The sequence below is a fragment of the Panthera onca genome, chromosome A1 (assembly GCF_046562875.1).
Source record: "Panthera onca isolate mPanOnc1 chromosome A1, mPanOnc1 haplotype 2, whole genome shotgun sequence".
NCBI classification, from domain to species: Eukaryota; Metazoa; Chordata; class Mammalia; order Carnivora; family Felidae; genus Panthera; species Panthera onca.
This window is the reverse complement of record NC_138339.1, coordinates 58,427,726-58,447,333: the sequence shown is the minus strand read 5'-3', so window position 1 is coordinate 58,447,333 and position 19,608 is coordinate 58,427,726. Positions and strand designations below refer to the sequence as shown.

The 19,608-nt window shown below is 43.2% G+C and overlaps 1 protein-coding gene and 1 long non-coding RNA gene across 14 annotated transcripts in view; one reads left to right on the top strand and one right to left on the bottom strand.

Moving 5' to 3' along the window:
• Positions 1-19,608, bottom strand: part of TENM2 (teneurin transmembrane protein 2) — a 1,291,685-nt gene that overhangs the window by 219,851 nt on the left and 1,052,226 nt on the right. The window lies entirely within an intron of this gene.
• LOC132680967 (uncharacterized) overlaps positions 1,687-19,608 on the top strand; it is a 28,080-nt gene continuing 10,158 nt past the window's right edge. For both annotated transcript variants that reach the window (XR_013555490.1, XR_009610781.2), the window contains exons 1-4: positions 1,687-1,771; positions 6,977-7,034; positions 7,416-7,531; positions 17,330-17,462. This is a non-coding gene — a long non-coding RNA (uncharacterized LOC132680967). The remainder of the gene's footprint in view (positions 1,772-6,976; positions 7,035-7,415; positions 7,532-17,329; positions 17,463-19,608) is intronic.

Sequence of the window (19,608 nt, the reverse complement as noted above, 5' to 3'; positions counted from 1 at the left end):
GTCATCCCAGCAGAAGCGAGGCAAAAAAATGAAACTCAAGTTTGGGCATATTTTCTGTTGTTGAACTGAACGTTAAGCAAATAAGTGAGAATTATATCAGGGGTATAACCACCTTCTTTTGTTTTTTGGGAGGGACGCTGAAATAGGCTTTTGTTTGTACTTTGTTTTTTTTTTTTTTTTTTTTTTTTCTTGGTCAGCTATTCCTTCTCTCTTACTTGAGTAAGAAAATGAGAGTATCTTTCTGGCCTATGGGGATGGACTAAAGTGTCCTTAGGATAAAGAAGATCCAGGAGAGCTGTGAAGTAAATGAGTTTCCTGACTAATGAGAACTCTATTTCTTATTCTGCTACTGATTTGTTATATGGCTGGGGCTGAGAAATCCGTGTCTCCATCAATCTCTCCCTTCACCTTCTGAAAATATTTCCCTTTACAGGTAGAATAATGGCTGCTGAGGGCTTGAGAGAGGTCAAGTGTCCACAACACCCTTGAAGATCTAGCAGAATGTCTTGAATATAGAAGGCATTCCATCCATAAATGTTTACCAGAATAGATAATGACACATGGAGTTAGATATGAGGGGCTGGATTGTAGGACATTATACTCTCACAAATCAAAAATATCTAATAGAGAGGCGTGAAGGGTGGACTACAACAGTGCTGGCAGCAATAGGGACAAGACTACAAAGAGAAGCTATTTTGGGTACTAGTGTTATCAGTACCTGCTGCCAGTCCTTGAACCCCTTCTATGGCCAGCACTTTAGGAGCCATTCTACAGATATTACCTTAAGATGTATGACTCACATCTCTGGTTGGTACTATCCCCATCCCCATTTCATAGACAAAGAAATTACTGACTATGAAGTTTGATCACTGGGGATTTCACAATCAGAGGAAGATAACAGTGGAAGTGGTTATCTGCTTCATATTTCATAGTGATTTGGGTGCAAATTCTGGTTTGCAATGGGATCTCAGCAAACCTGGTCTTTTGCTTGAAACTCATGATAATCTCACTGTGGTTGACGAATGACCATTTTCCATATTCAGCACCTCTTCCTGAAGGGGTGATATCTCCTGTCTTGTTGAATTCAGATATGGCCACATGACCTGGCAGCACACACTTTGCATACCTTTTTTCCTTCTGCCACATGGTCAACTTGGGTCTTGAGGAACGATAACATGGCTCAGAGCCACGGCTGACAGGTGGGAGAATACAGAATGAATGAATGAATAAACTGTTACTGTTATAAACTGCTGAGAGTTTGGGGTTCTTTGTTTTAACAGCATGGCTGAGACTTCCCTAACTGATAGGTTCGCTTACAGCAGCCCCAACTCTTCCATGGGGCATACGTTCTAAGACTTGCCCTCCTGGTGGATGCCTTAAACTGCAGAATAGTACTGAACCCTATGTACACTATGCTTTTTCCTGTACATATATGCCTATGATAAAGTTAAACTTATAAATAAGGCACAGTAAGAGATTACAACAATGACTAATAATAAAATAGAATAATTATAAAAATATACTCTAATAAAATTTATGTGAACGTGGTCTCCCTCTTTCTCAAAGTATCTTCATCTTGTGATGCTGTGAGACAATAAAATGTCTATGTGATAAGATGAAGTGAGGTGAATAATGCAGGCATTGTGACCACAGTGTTAGGCTCCTGCTGACCATCTGACCATATGTCAGAAGGAGGATGGTCTGCTTACTGCGGTTGACCACGGGTAACTGAGCCTCAGAAGGCAAAACTGAAGATAAGGGGAGCTGCCATGTAAGTAAACTAAGATACTCCATTTTTATACAACAGGTCTCTGTGCATTCCTTAAAGTTATTTATTTATTGAGTCAGGATCCTTTCTAAAACCCAGCCAGGAAAAGTTAGGACTACTACATACTTAAGGTCACCAACCACAAAAATAGCTCTTTAAATATTATGTCATAGTATATCCAGCTGTGATGCACTCTAATTTGGACTTAGAAAGTCTCAAGACTTTGTGTGAACACTGGCATCATCAACTTACATTTTCTCCAACAAGACATCCTGGATGCAGTGGGGTGGTCCCCTCTCTCACTTTCCACAAATGCTCTAGCAGCTCATCCCAAAAGGTCCTGTTCAGACCATCCTAGGGTCAGAAGTGAAATGAGTTTGGGAGGTCCTCTCCCTAATGTGACTCACCCCTGTCGGCAGCCAAAATGCACAATTTATCATGACTTGACAGGCTCTGCTCCAGGGAGACCCTCAGATGGAACAGTGAGCTCCATGGGTCAGCAAGGATGGAACAGGGAAAGGTTCCAAGTGGAAGTTCATGTAATCCAGGTGGCAGCTGGGAAATCAGCCACTAAAAACACAATAAGCAGCCAAACTCTGAATGTATCTCCCTGGCTAATTGGAGAAAACTTTCACCAAGAGCTGAAAGTGAACCAAAGCAGGATGAATAGACCACACACAGATTCCAGATTTCAGCAAGAATAATCAACAGACCTACTTGGAGTTAGGGTGATAGTTCCTTAGCGGAGTTGCCTGTTTTTGTTTCACATGGGCTCTAAAAGAAATACTCAGAGGTAATCAAGTGAAGATTAAGGGAGAGGGGTTGGTTGCAGGTAACAGAATTCCCCAGCAACTGCAAGGACAGGAGATGTAGGCCTTGAAAAGTGGCAGCATGGAATGGGGGTTGTCTGAAATAGTAATTAGGGTATGTGTGGGTCCTGCTGGGTGCCACTTAGAACCTTCCATGTTCATTGGCTGGCAGAGGATCAACCTGACAAGAGAGTCAATCAATATGTCAGCAGCGCTTCTCAGAGAGCTGCTCAGCCCCTGCTTGTCAAGGAGGGCAAACACGGGGGCCACGGATGCTCTGTGTTTGCTGAGCAGGCCTCCAGGAGCAGGGGGTATCTTTAAAGATCAGCCTTGTCGATACATAACCGGAGGAAGAGATTGGGCTTTCCCTTTGAAAATGGAAGGCTTGAGGCCAAGCAGAGCTTAGGAAGTGGGAGGAGGGAGGCTTGCCTGCTGGGTCTTATAGCTCAGCATGCGGTCAGATTCACAAGGGCCTTAGAGATGATGGCAAAGCTCCTTCAGAGACCAGGTAGGCTGGGACTCCCTGCCCCTCCCCCCCCCCCCCAACTGCATCAGCCAATTTAGTCAACAATGCCAGGACTCCTGTGGGAAGTGTAGCCAATTCCCCAAGTGCCACTGCTGAGAGGAGAGAACCACAGCAGAATAATCAGGGCTCAAATGCACAAACACTAACCCTGAACTTGCACAGGAAATCTGCAAAGGCACTTTTGTAAGCTGTAGTCAAAAAATTAACACATGCAGATGAGCCTGCTCCATGAGGATGTTGACAATTAACAATTATTTTGGCAATGCACCAGGTATTGGGCTAATTATGTTAACTGCATCATTTTATTCATCACTTATCATTCAGCAAATATTTATGGAGCACCTACTGTGTGTTAGGTGTGTTCTAGGCTCCAGGAATAAAGAAGTTGACAGAAGGAGTTCCTTGCTCTCATGGAACTTACATTCTAGCGGGATACATAGAAACTAAACACACACAAATGAAAAGTGGAGGATGAATAGGGTTGGAGATGCCAGGGCCTGGGGGTGAGTAATTCAGTTTTTTGTTCAGATGTAGACCAGTCAAGGATGGTGTCCGATAGGTAACATTTGAGCCAAAGCCCAAAGGGAGTGAAAAAGCAATTCATGCTGACATTTGGGGGAGCTTTGAGGTTGGAGTGGGGTCAGTGGGAGAAGAGAGTGCAAGGTGGTGGGGAAGGTGGGTGGTAGGGAGTGGGTGCCCTTGGAGAGACTTCGCCATGTATTTAAGTGAGATGAGATGAACACCGCAAGATTCTAAAGAGTGTGAAAATCTATTTCCATTCTCACTCAGTGACATGGTAATGTAGTCTACCTCTTCTAGATAAGGAAATTGAAGCTTAGGGAGGTTAAGTCACACGCCTAAGATCACACAGCCAGTAACCAGTCACCAGGAAGTCTGGAAGTTAAACCCAGACACATGTAACTGCAGAGTCAGAGCTCTCAACCCCCATACTGCCCTGCTACTGACTTACTCAACAGTCCTCAATAGAGGCCATCAGGCCCCTAATTCTCTAAGTGAACCGGTACTTAGTCAAGACTGAACAGGGCAATGGGCTACAGAATTACTTACTAAATACTGTCAAGGCTCACTCAGCAACAGACACCTCCCTTTGTAGGCAGTGGTTAGTCCTCTGATAAATCTGTCCTTGGTCAGCGACCAGCTTGCTACTTAACTGAAAGGAATCGCGATTGTCAATAGAAAATAAATCTGTTTGGCAACCTCGGTTCTCAGTCAGGCAGGCTAGCAATCTATATGCTTGGTGACTTTTTCCTTGGTCAGTTTGCTTGTCATCCTTTGGGGACCTTGAATACGGTGCCTTTTCCTCAGAGAGGAGGGGGCCCACTGCAGTGGATTAATGGTATCCTTTTTAGGAACACTGTCGTGCCTAAATTACCTTCTGCCTAAAAGAAGAGATACAAACAAAGCCATGTGGGATAACATTCACGGAAGTGCCTTAAGTCTTAAAGGAGTTTAAAAAATTTAAATATAAAGGAGTTAAAAAAAATCCCTTTCAAACTGCCTTGGTGGAATTATTTCTCTTATTCCACCCCTCCCCCTGCCCCCACTGTATTGCAATACACTGAATGGAATGAATTTTCAAAGCACTGCAGGGAAGTTATGCCCACAAATCCCTTTACTAGTAATGGGATTTGTGTACCTATCTGCCAAGAATGCTCTGAAAAGTTACTTGTCTGTGTCTAACTTCCAGCTTGCAGCTTCCAAAATGGTTGCAAAGTTTCTGGCCCAGGAATGACACAGAAGAGGAAGAATGAGGCCCAGATAGGATACCAGAATCCTGACAGGACCAGCGGAAATGAGAGGGGGCTTTGGAGAAATGCACCTGAATTCACACCTCTATCTGCACTCTCTTATCTTCCAGCCATGAGGCTAAAACAGGGATTTTGTCTCTGCCTTCCTAATGCTTGTCCCTTGCAAAAGCAGGGAGGCTTTCTGTCCCCTCCTGCACGTCTGCCAAGAGAACAAGGTGACAGTTGCGTGAGGCAGCTCTGAGACCAGGGAGCAGCGTGTTCTGGAGACAAGAAGAATCCACATGGAGGGAACCAGCACATTAATCTATTTTCATGACAGGCTCAGGATAGTACAGCAAGTGGGAAGTCGTATGAGATTAATCAATTCCTGTGTTTGGAGGAAACAAATGGGACCCCTTGCAGCTTCAGGATGCATGGGGCCCCCAAGCTGGTGTAACTCCTACCCCTCGAGTCCCCTTACACCTGCCACTGTGCGCTGCAGGTGGTAACTCTGGACACTGTGGGGGTGTGGTGTCTGGTGTGCTCAGGTGACCTCTAACAAGGCCCTTTGCTCTCAGCATCACCAGGTGGATCAATATGTAAGACAGACACACATGCTCACAGCTACTGTCTTTTCCTCGTGCACAGTCTCCAGGAACGTACCCTGGAGGATTGGCGATGCTGGCCAGGCGTCCCATTGTCCACTGAGCCAGCTTATCCTCAGGCAGATAAACACATGCCTGGAGCCATTCGCCACACAGGGTATCATTTGCCACCCAGACGACTCCTTTCCTGCCGCTATTTTTCCCAGGAAAGAAATAAAATAAAAGCCTTTCTTTCTCTAAGAAAGGACCCATGTGATCAACATACCTTTAGAGAATGATAATATCAGTAGGTTTTATTCAGCAAATAAATCATGGTCTCGGATTTTAAGAGCTTTTGTGATAGCAAAACACATCCCCGCAATCCACACGCATACACCTAAACGCATCTTTCTTCTCCCTCAGAAGCTTGTCATTCAGTGTTGACAACCCAAACAATATTTGTCTTTCTTTAAAGCACAGCACCCGGCAGCCCTGTTAAAGAGGGGGCCGGTCCACAAGACCACTTACTACAAAGGAAAGGTGATGCAGGCTGCACGCGGCATGCGGCCACCAGACTCATAGGAAGCAGACATTATGAATGTTTTAGAGGATAAGGTGTCATATTGATTGGTAGATGTGCAGTATATGCTGGAACAAAGAGGGGGAACTCTCCCGTGGAAAGTCGGCTTTGCAAGAAGCCATGGTGAGGGGCGTCAGGGAGGTGGCAGTTGGGGCACTGGCCATATTCCTAGGGCACGTTTCTTCCCTCGGCTGCAGTAAATGAAGAAACGAAGGATCTGGTCTTGCTTCCCTTCCGAGTCCCAGGCACCCCCGCCCCCCCCCAATCAAACTGCTTCCAATGAACCCTTTGATCGAACTGTGGAGGCTACAGTCAAGCAGCCAAAAACGAATAGCAAAGCCAGGGGTGCCTTAGGAATGGGGTGAAGGAGGAACCATCCCCCTATCCTGGGTCTTTGAGACTCATTCCTATCAGGGTTTAAATCCCCGTTCCACTACTCATAAGCAGATGACCTTGTGCAAACTAATTGACCTCTCTGAGCTTCACTTTTCTTAGCTAGAAGAAAAAGTTAGCATTTTTATAAAGTACTGACTCAGTGCCTAACATCGTGTTAAGAGCTTTATACGCATTATCTTATTTACCCTTTACAAGAAGTCTAAAGTAGGTACTATTATTCTTTCCATTTTACAGATGAGAGATGGGAGGCAGTATTGGAAATTTACCCATACAGACACAGCTGCTAGGTGGGGCAGGTGTTTATAGAACCAAGTGTGCACTTTTGGCCACAAAGGGAAGAGGGTGATCAAACTGACCTTACGATGTGGTGTTAGTATAAAGGAGGCAGGAATCCGTGAGTATCGAACACAGAGAAGGCATTCAAGAAATGTGTCTTACTTTCTGCTATATCTTGGGTCATTTTGCCATTACAACGAGACCCATTGTAACTAATGTTTAATTGAGCTCTTGATGTGTGCCAGGCGCAAATTTTATCAAGTGTGTATAATATTTTCCCATTTTGCAGATGAAGACATTGAGGCTCAGAGAGCTGGAGTAACATGCAGCTGCTAAGTGGTAGAAAGGTGTGACTTGAACCTGGGCCATGACACCTAACACCTGCGCATCGCATCATTCCAGCTCACAGCAGGACAAATATCAGCTCCAGGCACCAGGAAAGACTGGGGATGTTTATTCATCTAGATATTCTTCCCGCATTTGCCTAATCCCCTTTCTGAGAAACCTCTTTGGCTTTCTTTTCTGCATTATATCAGAACGGCAGAGCCACCCAGCTCAAAGGTCATCTGGTCTGGTTCTTGTATAGATACTGACCTTGAGCCTCACGTAGGTGAAATGACTTGCCCAAGGTCATGATGACCAATGACTAGCTAAGCCAGGATTTGAAGCTTGGTCTCCTAACTTTTTGTCTGGTGCTCTCTCTACGGTCCTCTTCCATCTCTTTAAAGAACAAAGGATTCTGAGGCCTACGTGCAGTGCAATGCCTTATCAGAGAACATGAGGGGACCTCAGCGAAGCCTCCTTCTCTCAGCCATTTAAGATTTTTATTACTACTATTTGCAAGGTAAGGGATGAGCAAAAATAACCTGTTTATAAACTAGTCAACAAAATGGGTATCATGATCCTTCCCAATCCTAACTTCATTACATCGGGTTTCTATGAAAAATTGCTTCTACTGCAGGAGCGCATTCACAACAAGAAACTAAAATCACCATTTTTCTAATTCTACCTGGTCCAAGGATGCCATGGTCGATACAGACATGGCTCCCTCCTGCACAGAAACTGGGCAATATTTCAGGAGTGAGGAATGAGTTAGAGAAATAAGGATGCTGAGCAAATCCTGCATGTAATTCTCATGTCAATTTGGTCATTTGTTCAGCAAAGCCAAATTAGGCACACGGGGAGACTGCTAGTGTTCTTTTCAATGTTTAATTTCTGACATGGTTCTCGCAAGGATTTTTTTTTCTGACTCAGAAATAAAAAATCTTGTATGAGCAAATTGGGCTTGATCTTTCTCTTAACTGGTTTTTAGTTAAGTGGATTTTACATGCCTAACCTGAAACATTTTAGAGTTGATTCTAATGGAAAGAAACACTGCATTAAAAAATTAGTTCTTTCTCTCAGAGCCTGATGACACAGGAGGAAATAAAAACCCAGAAATCCGGTAGTCCTGGTCCTCTGATACGTTTAACATAACAGGGTCAGCTTCTTACTGAGAGAAAGATTATCTGGTAGAAGAAAAAAAGGATACTTTGTTTTTGGAATGCAAGCCACCTGTATTGTAAAAGAAGAACTACATTTTCATCTTCAATTAGATAAATGACACAATTAGACTTATTTTGAGTTTGTGACAATTTACTTAATAGAACTAATTTCAGGGGTTTTATGTGACACTCAAGTCCCACACATTTCTTTCCTGCTAAAGGTACACATTTCTCTCAACAGGTAGCAACATGGTAACTACTGTGGCACTTTTGGCTTATACAAAGCACTGTGATGACAGCAGAAACACACTCCACATTGTTCATTATTAACCGCCCTCCCCTCTTTGGCTTGTGCTCCACTCCTCCCCCCGCCCCCAAACAATCTCTAAAAGATCCCAATTCTGGTATAATCCAATTCACCTCCAGGTGGGGGTTGGTGTCTCCTCTGATCCCAGCCAGGGAAGAGAGATTCTCCCTGTCCTGCATGTTCAGAGCTCAAGAAAGGTGAACCTGTTTGTGAAATCCCCCCACTCGTTTTTTACTACTTAGTTCTTTTAGACTTAAGTTTCTAAATTGTGTCCCTTCTGGTCTTATCTGGTTTCAGCTAATCTTTACTTTAATACAGGACACTAATGAGGTAGGTATTTTATTATCCCTACTTGTCAGATAAAGCAACTGAGGCTTGTTGCAGATACAGAACACGCCCAAGGTGGAGAGTTGCCAGTTGTTGTTTTTAAAACTGTTAAATTTGGCATCCCAATCCCATAGTTAGGACTAATTCTCAGAGACCTCACTGTCCTTCTGCAGCCCCAGGAATAACCTCCTAACTTGTGTCCTCAGATCCTCTGAGCTTCGCTCCAGAACTGTCAGAAAGAAATGCCCAGGGGAACCAGAGTTGGGTCTAACCTCTGAACTTCTCTGGTTCTCTACCCAGAATGTTATTTGCATTCTGCTTCTGGTCCAACAGAAACAGAATGCAAGCCACATATGTCATTTAAAATTTTCTAGTAATCACATTAGTAAGTAAAAACAAATTTAATACTATGTTTTTTAACCCTATATCCAAAATATTATCAGTTCAGTATGCATTCAACATAACAACCGTTAATGAGGTATTATACACTTTTTTTTGCACTATGTCTCCCAAATCTGGTGTTTTACCCTTAGAGCTTATCTCAATACAGACGCTAAATTTTCAGTGGTTAAAGTGAAACGTGGTCCTTCCAAAATAATAAAAGTATATTAAATAGATAAATGTTTTCTACTGCTTCAGTTTTAAAATTTAAATTAATTACAGTGAAAATAAAGTGAAAGATCAGTTCTTTAGTCACACTGACCAAGTTTCAACTACTCAGTAGCCATATGTGGCTGCTAGACAGAGTAGTTCTAGACTACTGTGGCTTTGCAGGGTTCTCCTAGGCTCCTCTCCTCTGTGCTCACAGGATATTTTGTACCCACATCTATCACAGCATTTATGGCCTTATTTTGTCTGTGTTTATCTTTGAGAGAGAGAAAGAGAGACAGAGACAGAGACAGAGAGAGAGAGAGAGAGAGAGAGTGTGTGTGTGTGTGTGTGTGTGTGTGTGTGTGTGCATGCCAGGTGGGGTGGGAAGGACAGAGAGTAAGGGGGCAGAGGATCCCAAGCAGGCTCTGTGCTGACAGCAGAGAGCCCAGTGCGGGGCTTGAACTCACGAACCATGAGATCATGACCTGAGCTGGTTGGATGCTCAACCGACTGAGCCACTCAGGCCCTCAGCGTTTATGACTTTAAATGGTAATTACTTACTTATTGATCATCCTACCTGCTCCCTGCTGGGAGCACCTTCATGGGCGAGAGTGAGCCTTCATCTCCTTTTTTTGGAATTTGCCCCAGCAAGTGGCATCAGGCCTAAACACAATGGCATTCAATAAATATTTTCTAAATGAAAGAATGGTTTGGAATTCAGTTTAAAAACTCCTAATTAGTTGGGTCTTATGGTGTGCCAGGCTAAGAGCAATAACGGTAATAGTAATAAGCAATTTGTATGGAATTCTGACGTTGTGCCAGGTTCTCAATTCCTACCTGCTCTAGAGACATTTCTCTTGATCACTACCCCCTGCCTTTGAGGCACCTTTGAGGGCGGAACCATTATTCCCATTTTCCAGATGAGAAAAAGGAGGCTTAGAGAGATTAAATAATGTGCCCACTCCCACACAGCTGCTAAGTGCCAGAGCCAGACATGTGCAGAAGCATCTTCACCCCTTGGCAGGGCTTCCCTCACCTCAGTCTTCAATGACCATGGTCATGACTTTTACTAAAGCTGAGAGCCACTTGTACTGGCACATCCTTGCCACATTTAAAAAGCAGTCCCCCTTTTTAAAACTCTAATCCATTCAGCCTCATCCCAAAATAGTATCTGTGAAATAAAACGCTTGCTGTATTAGTTATAAGGCTTTGTGATACATTCAAGTAAACATAACTATTGAAGTAAAACAGCAAGGCCACATACCACACAAGGTCATACCCTGTAGGTTCTACCAGTGGTATGCCTACCATACTTGGGGAAATGTGAACTTGTAACTTCTGTCTTTCTGTCCCCATAGGCCAAGCATTATTTCTGTGTTTTCTGCCCTCAGTGGCAGTCTAACAAGGGAGGAGCAGTAGAGGAACAGGCTGGAAGGAAGGTTTCCCCATGCCTACCTCATATTTCTAGTATAAAAGCAAAACACAAGACCTAACCTCCCACCCCTCCGCCTTGTGGGTTTTTCTTCACTTCTTCAGGGCCAGAGGACAAACACTGCTTCAGGGAGGCTACATCCATGGAATCAGTCCTTCCTGCTGAGGATTTCCTATCTTATGCTAGGTAATGCCAAGAGAGTCTGGAGTCTGTTAGAATCCAAGAGCCCCATCCTCCCCACCTGCCTTTTCCCCAGCCCTGTGGGGGAGGGGCTCCATAGTCCATACCACCACAGTTGTGTTCTTGGGCATTGCAATTTCTACTTACTTCATAAATTCACCAGCAATCATTATACCTCAGATACTGCAAACCCTAAATGCAATTTTCAGTAAGAATAACAGCCTACACTAATATAGTGCTGACTGTATGCTAGCCACTTTTCTAAAAACTTTAAATATGTAGACATGAAATTGTCATTTCTGATAGATCAACTGTGATAGAGTATCAGTAGTTTTACATGGTCCATCTTAAATAAATTAATCACTTAATACAACAGCTCTAAAGACAAATGCTTTTATTATACCCATTTAGAGCTGAAGAAAGTATGGGAGAGAGATTAAGTAACTTGCTCAAGGTCATTCTGTCAATAATAGTAGAGTGGGGCTTTGAACTTGGGGACTCTGGCTCAGAGCTCTGAACTCCAATGCTTTCTGCCACTTACAGTACAAGTATCATAAAAAGAATGCTGTCTTGTACCTAAAGGCTGGAGTCTGTATTTCAGACATATTGGGTAAAGCATACTTAAAAAAATTTTTTTTAACATTTATTTATTATTTAGAGACAGGAGAGAGGCAGAGAGAAGGGGAGACACAGAATCCAAAGCAGGCTCCATGCTCTGAACTGTCAGCACAGAGCCCAACATGGGGCTTGAACTCACAAACTGCAAGATAATGACCTGAGCTGAAATTGGATGTAAGCATCCAACTGAGCCACCCAGACGCCCCTTGGATAAAACATACTTTTGCGGAAACAACAGAACATGGTAGTTAGAGTAGCTTTGGAATCAGACAGACCTGGCTTCAAATCCAGGTCTAGGCCCTGGACCTTAGTATCTGTGAGGCTCTGGGAAAGTGTGCTTTTTAATTTTTGATCTTGTGGACCCTCAGTTCCCTGATCTGCAAAGTGGGGGTGTTAAAAGTCCCTAGTTCACAGTGGGGTTGCCACGCTAAATGAAACAAGGCAGGCAAAGCACTTAGCTCAGCTTGACATAGCGTGAAGAGCTCAGCCAGCAACAGTTGTGCCACGGACTGGTCAGAAATAACATTGTTCGCCTGGAAAAAGGTATCTTTCAGATTCCAAACAGCTAGGTTTCAAGCAAGTAGTCCATTCCTAAATTGGAGATGGCCTGCCTTCTGAATGAAAACTACAGAATCCTGTGCAGGAAAACTGGAATCATGTCCTCCAGACTCATTTTACAGAAGAGGTTACAGAGACCTAGAGGGGTTAAGTACCTCGGCAGGGAGGCCAGGCATCATTTTTGAGAACCACAGATCCCTGATCTCATTCGCTTCCACCTTACTGCGCTGACTTGAAGCTGTCCTTCTGGAGTGATGCTTTAAAGAGGAGTCTCAGACCTGCTGACCTGAATCACATATTTCATGCACGTGTGGTATCATTGGCAGCACTAAGCAGCGTTTGGGAGGTGCAGTTGGGGTAGGAATGGGAATTCTTAATGATTTCCACCAACCTTCTCCAAAGCAACCACAAATATACAGCTTCTAAGTAAAACCTGTGTGTTTCCTATGCAAATGTAGCTTCAAGAAAAGGTCTCAAGCCTCCCTTTCTCTACTCGGATCGCCACCTCAAATCCTCTCCTATGTTAATATTTTGGAGAACCGCTGCATAAAAACACATTAAATGGCAATATTTTCTGAATTTAACCTGATATCTGCAAATTCAGGGTGCTCATGTGATGAGCTGTAACAGGACAAAGGCTTGTGTCGTGTGGGAGAGCTCTGTTAATAAGCATTTCCTAATCTGCTATTCTGTGCCTGGTGCTGAGCTAGGCTCTGGGGGTGCAGGGATGACTAAGACAAAGCTGTCCTCAAAAAACTTAGTCCTGGCCAGTCCTGACCAGCAGAATCGGAATTCTTTGAGAACTTATTAGAAATGCAAATTATTGGGCCTCATTCCAGACCAGCAAATCAGAAACTCCAGCAGGTGCGGGACCCAGGTATCTGTGGATTGAGGGACCTGTGGGTGTTTCTGATGAACTCTCAGGCCTGTGACCCACTGGAAGTGTGTGAAGCAAGGCTGATGGCAATTAGGGAAAGGTAACATGAAGGGAAGGAACAAGCTCCCCTTGTCTGTTTCCAGGAAGGTGGAGAAGGTGAGAGAGCCCCAAACCTTCCCTCCAGGTGCACTAGGTCTCTGCCTACAGGGGCAGGATGTCAGAAACAGTCTGGAAGAAGCAATATAGAAAAGAGACATTCAAGCCAGGGTGGAAAGATGGAAAAAAATGCCAGACCCAGACTTGGGCCAAAGCAAAATGGTCAAGCAGGTAAAGTTTCTTCTTAGCATGTCTGCTCCCCTTTCAGTATCTGCTCTGTGTCTGTTCTGCCTGTCCAAGACGGACAGTTATCAGACAGACTCACTGTCACTTCCAAACTCAGCCGTGCCACTTGTATGAATGCTTTCCCATCACGTTGGAAGTTTCCTGGACTCCCCTCCAATTCTCTCAGAACTGTGCTTTCCAAACTATCAACCACTTCCAGAGAACTTAAAAAAATCTGTTGGAACTAGGTATGTGAACTCATCCACAGCTCTCCCAAGCGCTCACATTTTCTACCATTAATGGATGTGCAATTACAGAGGAGATTAATGATTTAAGTCAAACATATAAACTCTAAAGGTAGAGATTTTAGGCATGATGCCAATTAGGGCAAGGGAGATATTTGTAGAGAGAAGGTATTGTAGACAGTGGCTCTGAGATGGCAAGAAGGGAAGGTTTCCCCCTCTACTCTGGTTAGCCTTGGCCATGGAGGTGCTGACCAGGTGCAGATGGGCCTTGGGGGATCTCTGGTCTGTTTGCCAGAAAGACTGCAACCCCTTCCCTGCTATCAGGCACAGAGCCACCCAAAGCTAATGATCCACTGCAGTAGTTGTGGTGGGGGCATCTTATTGTAAATACCTGTCCGTAAGCACTCCCATGGAAAGTCCATTTTTGTATAGTCCATGAGGCTGAACTCAGGAGTTTGAGCTATGTATTAGTTTAGGAATATTAGGGATTAGCTTGACTTGGCTTAAGCATAAAAGGGAAATTATTGGAAGGCTGTTAAGACAGCTCATGAAAGTGAAGGAGTAGCTGGGCAGTCAAGCCCTGTCTTTATCCTCTGGCTTTCTCCATGAGATGGAGACAATGGTCATAAAGAATACCAGAATCATAACCCCATGCCCTTGGGCCACCAAAGAGAAGAGAGCTTTATTTTTCCAAATTCACGTATAGGCATCTTAGGCAAGGACTCTGGTTGTCTTGGTTGGGGGTCACTGGCCTTCCTTGGGCCAGTCACTGTAAGATGACACTGTGAACTCTGTCTGGGTGCCAGGTCGGACCCAGATAAGACATGAAGAGTGTTGAGTATAGACCTGGCCACCAAGTAAAGTTGCCAGATTCAGCAAATAAAAATACAAGATACCAGTTAAATTGGAATTTCCCATGCAATATTCCGGGCATACTTATACTAAAAGCATTATTTTTTTGTTTGTCTGAAACTCAAATTCAACTGGGCATCCTATGTTGAATCTGCCAACCCTATCACCAAGGGAACTGATGTGAGTCATTCAGGTTTCCCCATTCTCCATGATGGGTTGGCTGTCTGACCAGAAGGGAATCTGTATCAAGCATCTACACTTTCCACAAAGTTTCACAACTGCCTGGCTGTCTTATGTAAAGCACATGGGTTACTCTTTTTATCAATCATACTGATCCTTTGGTGGGACTTCAGGAATTCATCAGAAAATTCAGCTAGGATCAAATTGTGAGTCTACTCTTGCCAAAGCTCCTAGAGCAATCTGATATTGACAGTGTCAGCGTGAGACTAACTAGCTGGTGGGTACCCATCTCTCAGGCTGGGTGTTGGTTTCCTCCTCTTGGGAGGCTGACCACAACCAGTTTGTAAGGTTGGCTGCTCCTTAGTCTCAGCTAAACATTTGGAACCTAAAGATCTCTGCAAGCTCCATTTTCACCAACGGCGTTGATCTCTATAAATATTTACTAAACTTGCTCTGTAGTCAAGGCACAGCCATTTTTTCTTTTCCTCTGGAAGGAAGTTTATTACAGAAAGTAATAGGTGATGTCTTCTTACTACCCCATAAATCTGCTATAGTACCTGTGTGCTGAACTTCTTAGACAGCAAGAACAAACAGTTGTTGCTGAAACATTCCACACAGAGGAAAACAATAAAACCAGAAGCAAAAGCAAAACAACAAACAAAACTTATACAGAGATTTTTTTCTCTGTTAGAATATTTAACACAAGGTCAAGCTGCCCAAAGCTGAAGTTCTATTATATTTCCTAAAGTAGGAAAACCAAACAGTTCAATTTTTCTTTAGACAACACTTTCTTATTCTAGTGATCAGCAGTGAATTTTTCAGCACCAAGTATCCAAGAAATAACCCTGAGCTATGGGGTGCATACCCAAGCTCGGATTTAGGACACACAAAGCCAGTCCAGGGGCAAGGTCAGTTCTAGACAAGATGTGGAACTAAGTAACTTTTGCTTTGTGTTCTCCCATCTGTTAACAGAAGTGATGGTTGGTGCCTGAGAAACTCTGGGTAAATTATATGATAGTTTTAGTGAAGTAAAAAGCCAGTTTCATGGCCTCTCAGCAGCCTATTTAGATTTAAGAAGAAGACTGTATTTCTTTTTTTCTGAGAAAGCCCCATGCACTTAGGATAAACTCCTTAATGAAGTGCCAATGATCTCAGAGTTGACCTTCAATGTCCTTTCCACACAGCCTGTGCTGCATACCATGGTCAGGAGCCAACTTTCATCAGGTGAGGGTGACTTGGTTCTCTGTAGGCTTTCTGGGAAATGTGCTTCAGGGTCATCTCCTAGGCGTGTGTGTGTGTGTGTGTGTGTGTGTGCGCGCGCGCGTGTGTGTGTGCATGCGCGTGCACGCAAGTGTCTATGTGTGGTGTGGGTAATTTTCTGGCAGGTGTACATGTGACCACTTTGTCCATGGGAGGGATTATTATTTTCATAAGTTGCTTTAACTAGTTAATTTTTGCTGAGATAGTCCTTTTCTATACTCCGAATTTGATATCCTTATTTTTTATATAGAAACTGGAAAGTTGATTGACCCTTGCATGGATACTGAGTGGTTCTATTTGGGTATGCTGCTGTATATCCTTGAAGGGCAATGACTAAGTTTGTCTGGTTCACTATTGTACACCCAGAACCTAGCACAGTAAAAAGTCTTTATTCAGTACCTTCCTTTGCTGAGCACTGTGCTAAAGGTTATTTAAGAACTATCTCATTTAGGGGTGCCTGGGTGGTTTTATCGGTTAAGTGTCTGACTTCAGCTCAGATCATGGTCTCATAGTTCATGAGTTCTAGCCCCATGTTGGGCTCTGTGCTGACAGCACAGAGCCTGGAGCCTGCTTCAGATTCGGTGTCTCCCTCTTGCTCTCTGCCCCTCCCTCACTCATGCTCTCTCTCTCAAAAATGAATAAACATTAAAAAAAATTAAAAGAACTATCTCATTTAATCTTTACAAAAGCCCTATAAGACAACACTATTATTGTGCCCACTTTACAAGGAGGAAACTGAGTCACAGGGAGGCTAAGAATCTTGCTGTGCTCATGTAGCTAGTAAGTAGAAAAACTGGGATTTGATCCTGAGCAGTCCGGATTCTGGAGCCCGTTCTCTTACCTTGTACCAGAAAACAATTGTTTTATAAATACATGAATAAGTGGATGACTAGTAAACCTAAGATTAAAGTGCTTGGTGACAAAACTGTGGTCTGACCCTTAGTTGTCAGGCCCAGAATTCACATAAAATTCTCAAAAAGTACTGTCCATTTCTGCATTTCTCCTTCTGACTCAAGTCTGTGACCTTCTAGATCCTCTGCTGCTCACTCTGATTCCACCCTCCAGAATGTGTGTCATTCTTACAGTTCTATTACATGAACTCCCTGTTCTGGGATTGCTGACTGCTGATCCCCATGCCAGTGGATAAATGTTTAGGGGGACACCGCTTCTGAGTGCTATTTGCACTTTCAGAGTGGCCCTCAACATTCAAAGGAACTGTAGGCCAAGCCTCCTGATGTAAGGACAAAGTTCCTTGTTAGTGTAGCTACCCCTCCCCCCCTAGACCCAGAAGAGGCCCGCCTAATTTCACACCTTGAAAAGAACAAAGAAATAGAAAAGATCCAAACCGCAATCATTCTCCAGATCACTGAACAGATCACTCTGATTTAGAAGTTGTTGTTTTTTCCTCAGGTCACCCATCCACTCCCAGCACAGCCTGAGGAGGGGAGGATCACACCCTCTGAGCTGAGATGGCAGCTGTCTCAAACAGGGAGATCAAATCCCAACCTCAAGACCCACTGGCAAATTAAGCCCTTCTTGCTGGGTAATGCTACTCATTGTGGAAGTTACGTTAACTTATGGGTGGTCTCTTCACGTTCAGAACTTTGCCTCCATCTTTTCATGTGTGATTTATACAAGCAAATCTTGAATGGTGGAGTTTCTGGCATTCCACAGGACATGTGCTTCTCTAAATCTATACCAAAAAGGCAGCCTACTTGATCTACAAATATGTTTGCTCTTTGTAACTCAAGCCTAGTCAGTAGACAAGAGAACATGGAAGAAAAATCTACCCATATTCTACTCCGCTCCAATCAAACCACATACACCCAATACTTGGGGCTTCTTTTTACCACATCGATTCCAATTTTCAATTCCTGTTGGAGATACCTAGTGTTCTCACTATCGCATCATCTGTCGATGTCCACTATCCAAAGGAACAATTATCTAACACCAAAACACAGGGAATGTACAAAAACACAAAAAAAGACAAAGATTCTACTTTCCAAACCAATTTCCAGGAACTGCTACTAAAGACAAGTATCAAACACTTTTCTACTTTAATCATTTTCAAAACTTTTAATGAATCTGCTCTTTTAAACAAATAATGCCATTAGCATGGATGCTATGCAAATGAAATGCAGGGCCTGCTTTTGTTTGGCTTCCTTGAAATTGTTTCAGAAACCTGATCACATCAAATATTTTTCAGTTTATGCAAAACAGAACCTCTCAATACATTTTTTTTGAAGAGTATGTAGTTTTTCATTTGCATGTTGGTCCCAAGTGGTAAATTTACACTTTGAATGTAGGATTAACAAATTTCCATGTCTGAACTGCATTTTGAAACTTAATCATACAGAAGTTACTTTCGTATGCCAAGAGCCTTAAGAATCTGAAACTGAATGACCTTAAAGGTACCTGGATGCAGGAGTTCAGCACACAGGTGGCACCGGGGACACTTGTGTCCCACAGGAACACCATTTTTGCAGTTACCTATTACATACAGTGTTCTCTCAAAAACTAATCTGTGGTCATCTTGGAAAATGCAGGAACGAGCATACACTGCCTGCAGTTAAAAAACCATTCAGATCCTGGGATCCACAGATCTGCATCCAAAACCCCTTTTTCAAACTGCTCTTTCTCAGTTTGGCAAGCAGGCCGGCCGGTGCCACTCTCTCACTGTCAATGAACAACATTATGGCTTGAGAGAGCTATGCATGATCACACTTACTGTAGCATCAACTATTTTTTTCTTAATTGTCCTGAGATCCTAGAAAGGAAACAAGCGTCTGTGCTGACAGAGGAGCTCAGCGTGAACTCTCATTTTTCACATGGAGCTAATTAAAAACTGAAATTAGTTAAATATGGAAATGACACTTGCAAGCACTTTAGTAGAATTCTGGCAAAATCCCTCTGGAGTGCTGTGACATTACCTGCTGCTTCGAAACTCCCCAACTGAATTTCACAGTTAAAAGGCTGAGCAAAGGGAAAGTTATTATTGAGATTTCGGATTCAGAATGTGTCTGTAAAACTCCAAATTAAATTTCACGGCTGGCCCTTGAGTGGTTGGCAATATATAACGCAGGCCAATAGAGTGGGCCGCTAACAATGTCCCTGCAAGCAGGCGCTCCAATTACCCCTCTTTAGGTATGGTACTGTGGGTGGCACAGTGCGACAATCAGAAGGTTAACGGATATATTTCTCTTGGAATCTGTCTCAAGGCGCTTTATACACGCACTGATTTCAACCCAAGAAAGAGGCTGTACTCATGCATGGTAGTATGATGGGTCCAATTGTGAAAACTGAACAGGGTTTCTTAGGGGTAACAAGACACACTTTTTACATATGAATTCTCATAGGTTGGTCTATCTATAAACGTATAGGTATATGTATACATAAATGCATATAAATGTGCATGTACATATATGTACGTACATGTCCACACACACACACATATATATGTATGTATGTATGTGTGTGTATATATATATATATATATAGTATATATATATCTCCTTTTGTATATGTATGTCTAATAGGCATTTCCCAGTTTTTATTCACAATTGTGATACCTTATCTTGAAGCAGGGAGATCAAACAGCTTCAGTCTTAGGGGAAAGTGAGAATAAATAGCCTTTCCAAATGGGCAATGATGAAGAGGGGCCTTCCAGAGTAGGTAGGAAAAGCACCATC